General features: G+C 38.0%; 1 protein-coding gene across 1 annotated transcript in view; it reads right to left on the bottom strand.

Annotated features, from left to right (window-relative positions):
- Nucleotides 1-2,010, bottom strand: part of LOC126108808 (zinc finger protein 99-like) — a 230,277-nt gene extending 228,267 nt beyond the window's left edge. Inside the window, exon 1 of the mRNA XM_049914172.1 lies at nt 1,941-2,010. The gene's annotated coding sequence lies outside the window, so the exon portion shown is untranslated. The remainder of the gene's footprint in view (nt 1-1,940) is intronic.
- Nucleotides 2,011-7,195: the final 5,185 nt, after the last annotated feature.

Genomic DNA, 7,195 nt, shown 5'->3' on the forward strand with positions numbered 1-7,195 from the left:
GTGTGACACTTTACAGTTCAGCATATCAAAAGGCAAGGGATCTTGCAACTTATGTCACTGAATATGTGAGAATATATGTATGGTGCAGGCAGGAGCAGGAAAATACAATGATGGTGAAGAGAAGTGGTGAGATTAATTTGAAGATCCAGAAATAAACCTATCAGTCTTAGCATGCGGAGATATAGTTGCTTTCGTGGTGTGTGTGTAATTTAATTTAGTATTACATACATGTCAATCAAAAACAAATATAAAATTAGACTTTATTACAAATCATATAACACTGTTCCCTGATTACATAAACTTTGCATTGGATTTCTCAAATTTAAAGAACTTTTTTATGAATTATAGAACATAGAATGTATTATTAATCATGTACAGACAAAACCAGAAAGACATAACTTGAACAAATCAGACTACATTCCAAATTTTTCTGCCTTAAAAATTAATTAAGACAATAACATGATTATTACACAAAATTTTCTTCTTCTTACTTTCAAATAACGTGTTATTATCTCTTAGGAATCTTTATTACTTCCAAGCAAGTTAAAAGATTTCAGTGCTAGTTCTATTTCACACATTTCTGTACTACAGAAAAATTCATCAGATCATAATGTGGGTCACATTTTCTTCTTGTATTATGGTTGTGGTACATTTGATTGTGAGAAAGTTACGATTGAAGAGAGAGAATGTTTGGTACTGGTCAATGTCCCCACTTTCTTAAAAAGGCTAATACAGGAGATTTCTTGGGTGACGAGACACATGTAACTCTTTAATAATCTCATTTTGGGTGTAGACATTTTTCATTGCCCGTTAACTGCCTTAGAAAACATTCACAAATCCACAAGTGAATGAAAATATTTCATTCATATTAGGAATTATTCTGATGGCGAGTGTTGCAGACCACATACTTTTAATTTTCTAAATTAGGAGCATGTGCAACTCCCAATTTTGCTACGATCAACACAACACATCACTGTTATCCACCTATACTATACGGCTTGATGATGGCATCCCCTTGGGGGCAATATTCTGAAGGAGAAATGCTTTCCATTTTGGATTTCCCAGTTGGTAAATACTGAGGAGGAGGTCACCAGAAAAACATTTCAATTTTGTAAGGGAGGGAAGTTGGAGGGGAGGGGGCAGGGGTAACATTATAAAGGGAGAACAATTTTTGACAACAGCACGCAGAGCCAAATGGATGTAGACTGCAGTAGTTATACAAAGACAAAAAGATCTGTACAGAAAAGACAAACAAGAAGAGCTGCATCAAATAAGTCTTGGCCTTCAAAGTAACCACTGTTGGCTACAACACACTTCTGACATCAGTTGTAAAGCTGTTGGAAACTGTCAACAAATTTTCTTGTGCAATCGCTCAAAGCACTGTGGTTACACACCGTTGCATATCTGTGGCATAGCAGGTGATGAGACCTGGTGCTACCAATAAGATCCTGAGACCGAGCCAGTGGCACAATGTTTGTTGTCTTCTCCACCTCCCAAAAAGAGTCTTCTGTCAAAATCAAAGATTAAAGGATGTCGATTGCTTTTTTCAAAAGCAAAATCTCGATCTATCATGAATTTCTATCTGAGGGAGGTGAGGGAAATGTCTGTCGCTCAGTCTACGGATCGTACTGGTAGAACCCGGTCTCACCTCCTGTAATGATGCGATAAATCCAACAATGCATGACCACATTACTAAAAACTCTTCCACAAGAATGTTTATGAACAGTTTTCAATAGCTTTACAATTAGTGTCACAAATGTGTTGTAGCTGATGGTGATTACTTTGTAACTCTCATTTTCTTTATTTTCTGACACCATTTATCGAACTTATTGGATGCACCTTGTATATTTCAGAGTATAATAGCACACTGTAATGCATAATGGTGATAGGTTTTCATTATCATGTTCTTGTGTTTAAAAATATGGTTTATGCCACCTTACCTTATGTAAACTGCCTTTCAAAAGAGCTGCCCTGTCTTTCATTTTCTTGTACTTCTTAACAAATCCTTCAATCTGCCACTAGAACAAAACAAGAAAGAAAATTGTTGTGAACAAAACCACAGGAATTTGCCCAAGTATTCTATCTACAGTAAAATTAACTTGAGGAAGCTGCTTGGTCCAAAACTACTTGTAACCACCTGTCAAAAGCCCAAATAGCCATCTTTCACAGTGAGGACATGCATGGAGAGTGTCAGTGAGGTTCCAGAAGCTACCAACCGGGATGTGGACCCACTCCAGTTCCACTATCATGGCCAAGTGTGCTATGTTTCACAGCCGAGGGCCAAAGATTCGTGGCACAAACAGTATCAAAGTAGTCACTGCATATTCTCAACCGGGTTTTGAATTCAGCCTTAGGGAAGAGGAGGGGGCAGGGAGGGGGTGGGGGGAGGCAGGGGGGCATGAGCACAGTGAACTCCCTCTGGTGCTTGTGGTACCACACACTTACACTACGAAGTGTGTGACATACTCCATTGTTCTGCTGGTAGACGCTATCTTGCCAAGGGAAAATAAATTGCACGTATGAGTGGATGTGGTCCCCAAGGACTGATGCTTACTTGTGTTGAACCACTGTGCTTTCCAGAATGATGATATCACCCAGGGAAGACCACAAATATATTCACAACACCATAAACCCCCTCCACCGGCCTGAACCCTTCAACAATTGTTGCAGTGCCATACATGCCAAAAGCCGTCGGTCTGATGGAGCATAAAACACGATTCATTTGAAAAGGCAATCTTTTGCCACTCAGTGGCATGCAAATTCCTGCCTTTCTCAATGATGGACAGCAGCCAGAATACATGCATGAACCAAACCATTGCTGCAGAGGCCCATATGCATCAACATTTGTTGAATGGTCATTGAGGAGACACGGTTGGTAGCCCCTTGGTTCATCTGGCCGGTCAGTTGCTCAAAAGTTGCATATTCATTCACCCACACATATCTTTGCACCACAGTTGCCTGCATGCCGGTTTTGAATGGCACTAATTCGCCATGCACGGTATTCTTTCACCATGGTGGCATGTAAACAGTTTACAATCTTAGCCTTTTTGGAAATGCTTCTACACTTGGCCCAAAAACCAATGATGTCCGATAAATAGCTCTGTTCCAGCATTACGACAACATCTGCACTCTTTTCTGCATCACCCCTTGACCCACTTTATATATACTCCAATGCTAATGCTGGCATCTGCCGTCTGTGAGCGGTTACTGCATGTTGATATAAAACATAGGCAGTGCTCACATTAATGTGACTGAACTGTATATAAAATTACAAAGAGACAGATGGGGTGGGCAGTACTTACCTTTTGAAGGTGGAATTTCAAGTACTGCTGATGGACACTTGTAAGTGTATGGGGTGAAAAAAAAAAAAAAAAAATTCGAATTCATTAATTTCCTGATGTCTGAGGGACCTCTTCCAATCATCCCCAAGCTATCAATCTTTCCTCCTTGGGGAACAAACAAAGTTATGAGATATCTCCCTTCCTCATTCCCCCTCACTTTGTGTGTGACAATCAGCAGCACTGGCAATTTCACCTCCTAAATATAAGTAGTCGTCAGCCATAGTATATGACTGGAATTATATATTTTTCTGCTAGCAAAAATTACACCCCATACAGAATTGCAGTCAAATAGCATTAGACATAATTTTTATTTACCAAGCAGCTGTAGATACAGGCATACACAGTGAAGTATAACAGCGCCATTTTTCAGGTTCTTTCCAATGAAGAAAGTACAGAAGCAGGAATAGTAACTGAAATTAAATGGAAAGAATGAAAGGAAAAACAAGTGCTCTTACTGAGTTGTTCACCTCCTCCTTGCTCCAGGAACTCTTGAGAACTTTTTCTATTTAATCTCAGTATGCATTGTTTCATCCAACCTGTCTTCTCTTTTCAAATAATGGAAAATCCAGGATGGAATATAACAATATTATGGAAATGAAAGTCACCACTCACCATATGGTGGAGATGCTGAGTCACAGATAGGCACAACAGAAAGACTGTCACAAATAAGAAGCTTCCAGCCAGTAAGGCCTTACTGGCCTAAACCTTCTTGTTTGTGACAGGCTTTTAGTTGTGCCTATCTATGACTTAGCATCTCTGCTTTATAGGGAGTGGTAACTTTCCTTTTCATAATATTGTTACTTTCTTCTCTTTTGGCAGATTAATATAACTCCAGTTTCAAAAAAAAAAAATTATGTTTTCCTTGACTAGGTTTTCCTTGTCTGTGTGAATGTCTTCCTTGATGGTTGGTAAGCAGTTTCTATCAATATTTGATATAACACTTATATGTTTGCCAACACAGGAGATTTCAAAATACAGGGTGTACATAAAGTCTAGGAACAGTTTCAATTATTTATTGCACAGAAACCAAACACTGTACAGATATCACACATATGTCATTTTGAAGGGAAACACTGAAAGTTTCTTTTTTTCCTCCTATGTTTAGAACCAAGTACGGTAAGAAGCCAACAACAAGAAAGGCCATGTACCACTGCCACAACAAATTCGTTATGACAGGTAGCTTGTGCCAGGCGAAGAGAAGCGGACATCCTAGTGTGAGTGCAGTGAATGTGGAGCACTTATGAGAGACTTTCATAAGGACTCCAAGGAAATCGGCGCATCGTGCATCCTGTGAACTGGAAATGACACCAATGACAGTGTGGAAAGTCCTGCTACAGAAGCTGTCTATGAAACCATTAAAATTGGAGTTAGTGCAGAAGCTCAATGGCAACGACAAAGACAAGCATTCTGAGATTTGTTCACAGTTGTAACAACTGAATGGAGTGGGTACGGCATTGTTGAACACATCATTTTTAGTGACCAAGTAACTTTTCACAGTACTGTGAAAGTGAACAGGCACAACTGTCGAATCTACGGTATGAAGCATCCACACAAATGCACTGAATTTGAGCGTATTCCAGAAACACAGGTGCCAATGCTAAGGAAAAGGTAATGTGGGTTAGAGGGCAGAAGGAAGAAGTAGTAAACCAGTTCATTCAGAAACTCGGAGATATTAAGTGGGACTGTATATATAACTGTCAAGTGGGAATAAATAAAACTAAAACTGCTTTTAAGAACTTCATTAAAAATTATTTAGATTTGTGGTATTCTTGTTCTCCTCTTATAAAAATCAATCTTAAAAGCCAACCTATAAAGAAAAACATTACGTGGTACACAGATAAACTTACCAATATGAGGGAAACTATGTTATCGTTGTACCACATGTATAAAGATTCTAATAAAGATGGAATGGAGCAGAAAGATGATTTCTACAAAGCATATCTTGAATGTAAGAGAACCTACAGAACTAAGCTTAGAATGGCAAAAGGAACAGCATACATAAGATACATTGAAGAGGCTCCTAAGAAGTGCAAAGCTGCATGGAATGCTGTTGCACAAGAGCATTGGAGGAATGATGAACATCGCATAGCTCTTGACCCGGATAAAGTGAATCATTTTTTCATGGACTCTGTAAATTATATTAGGAACAAATTTGAAACAACAACAACTAATGCAAGTGATCTACTTAAGCAACAACCTGCAAACAATACATTTAAATGGAGGACAATCGCACCTGCTGAGATTACAAAGGTAGTGGCAAAGTTCTCAAACTCCAAGAGCATGGACTACTCTTGGTTGTCCAATTACATAATTAAAAAAACAGTGCATATAATTAGTGAACCATTGGCCTTTCTGTTTAATAGGTGTCAAAAGTTTGGAGCCTATCCTACAACTCTAAAAATATCGAAAGTTATCACAGTGTATAAAAAAGGGGACAAACATGATCTCAAAAATTACCGACCAGTTCCAATAGTTCCCGTTTTCTTGAAAATACTTGAATCTCTTATTTATAACCAACTGAACCACTACTTTGAGTCGCATAACTTACTCTCTAATAGTCAATTTGGCTTCCACAAGGGAAAAAATACCACCACTGCTGTTCTTTCAATTGTGAATGAAGTAATAACAACCTTTGAGAATAAAAATAAAGCCTCACTTCTTTTATGTGATTTAAGTAAGGCATTAGACTGCATTTCTCATGATATCTTAATTGCTAAACTCAAATTCTATGGCATACAAGATTCTGCATTGGCAGTAATTGAATCATACCTAAAAATTGCTAGAAGTAAAGACAGGAGTCCCACAAGGTTCTGTACTTAGGCCCTTCCTTTTTATAACAGCAGTCAATGATTTACCTCATTGTATCCCCACTACTGTTATTTGGTTATGCTGATGCCACAACTTTGCTTGCTCAGCACGAGAACATATCAGTTCTGAAAGATATGATGCAAGATGGCATGGAAGCAGCACTAAATTGGTTCTCACCAAATACACTGCTTTGCAATCCTGATAAAAACCAACAGATTATACTAGGATTGTCAAAAGAGGTATAGGTGAAAGCAGTTAAAATTCTAGGAATTCATGTAGACTTTAAGTTAATGTGGGAAACACACATCAACCATACCTGCGCAAAATTGTCTCGAGTTACGTATTTAATGCGGAAACTGAGGAGCCTGGTGACAAAAGAATATTTAAGAGTTATTTATTTTGGACTCTTTCAGTCACAGATGGAGTATGGACTGCTGATATGGGGACTCTCACTTCACATCACTGAAGTTCTAAAAATTCAGAAGAAAGTGATAAGGCCAATGAGCAATTCTGGTAGATCAGAGCACTGCTGACCACTGTTCATTCTGCTGAAAATATTAACCGTTATTAATCTTTATATATACACCTCAGCATTGTATGCAAAAAACAATATAGCAGATTTTGAAATGAGGGAAAACATGCACCACCATAATACCAGAGGCAAAACAAAATTAAACATATCTAGGCAAAGGCTGACAAGAACAGGGAATACCCATCGAATCAATAGTCTAAAAATATTTAACAAACTTCCATTTTCTTCTCGGTCGGATCACATAAGTAGCTTCAAGAGCAAGCTACTAAATTGGTTACTAATCAATCCTTTTTACAATGTAACAGAATTTATGAATATAAAATCAATCAACATTAATTCTTAAGGATTTCATTATGTGATGTCACTGAATGTATTTATCTTATGTTATGGTGTATGTTATCATCTATGGGCACTATTCGCAAAACTCATTTAGCTTTAAGGTACTATTCAAGGAAAATGTTATATGATATCCATTTAAATTGCTTATTCCACCTCAGGTGGTCAATGGTGAACA

Source organism: Schistocerca cancellata, chromosome 11 (genome assembly GCF_023864275.1).
Source record: "Schistocerca cancellata isolate TAMUIC-IGC-003103 chromosome 11, iqSchCanc2.1, whole genome shotgun sequence".
In the NCBI taxonomy this organism is placed as follows: Eukaryota; Metazoa; Arthropoda; class Insecta; order Orthoptera; family Acrididae; genus Schistocerca; species Schistocerca cancellata.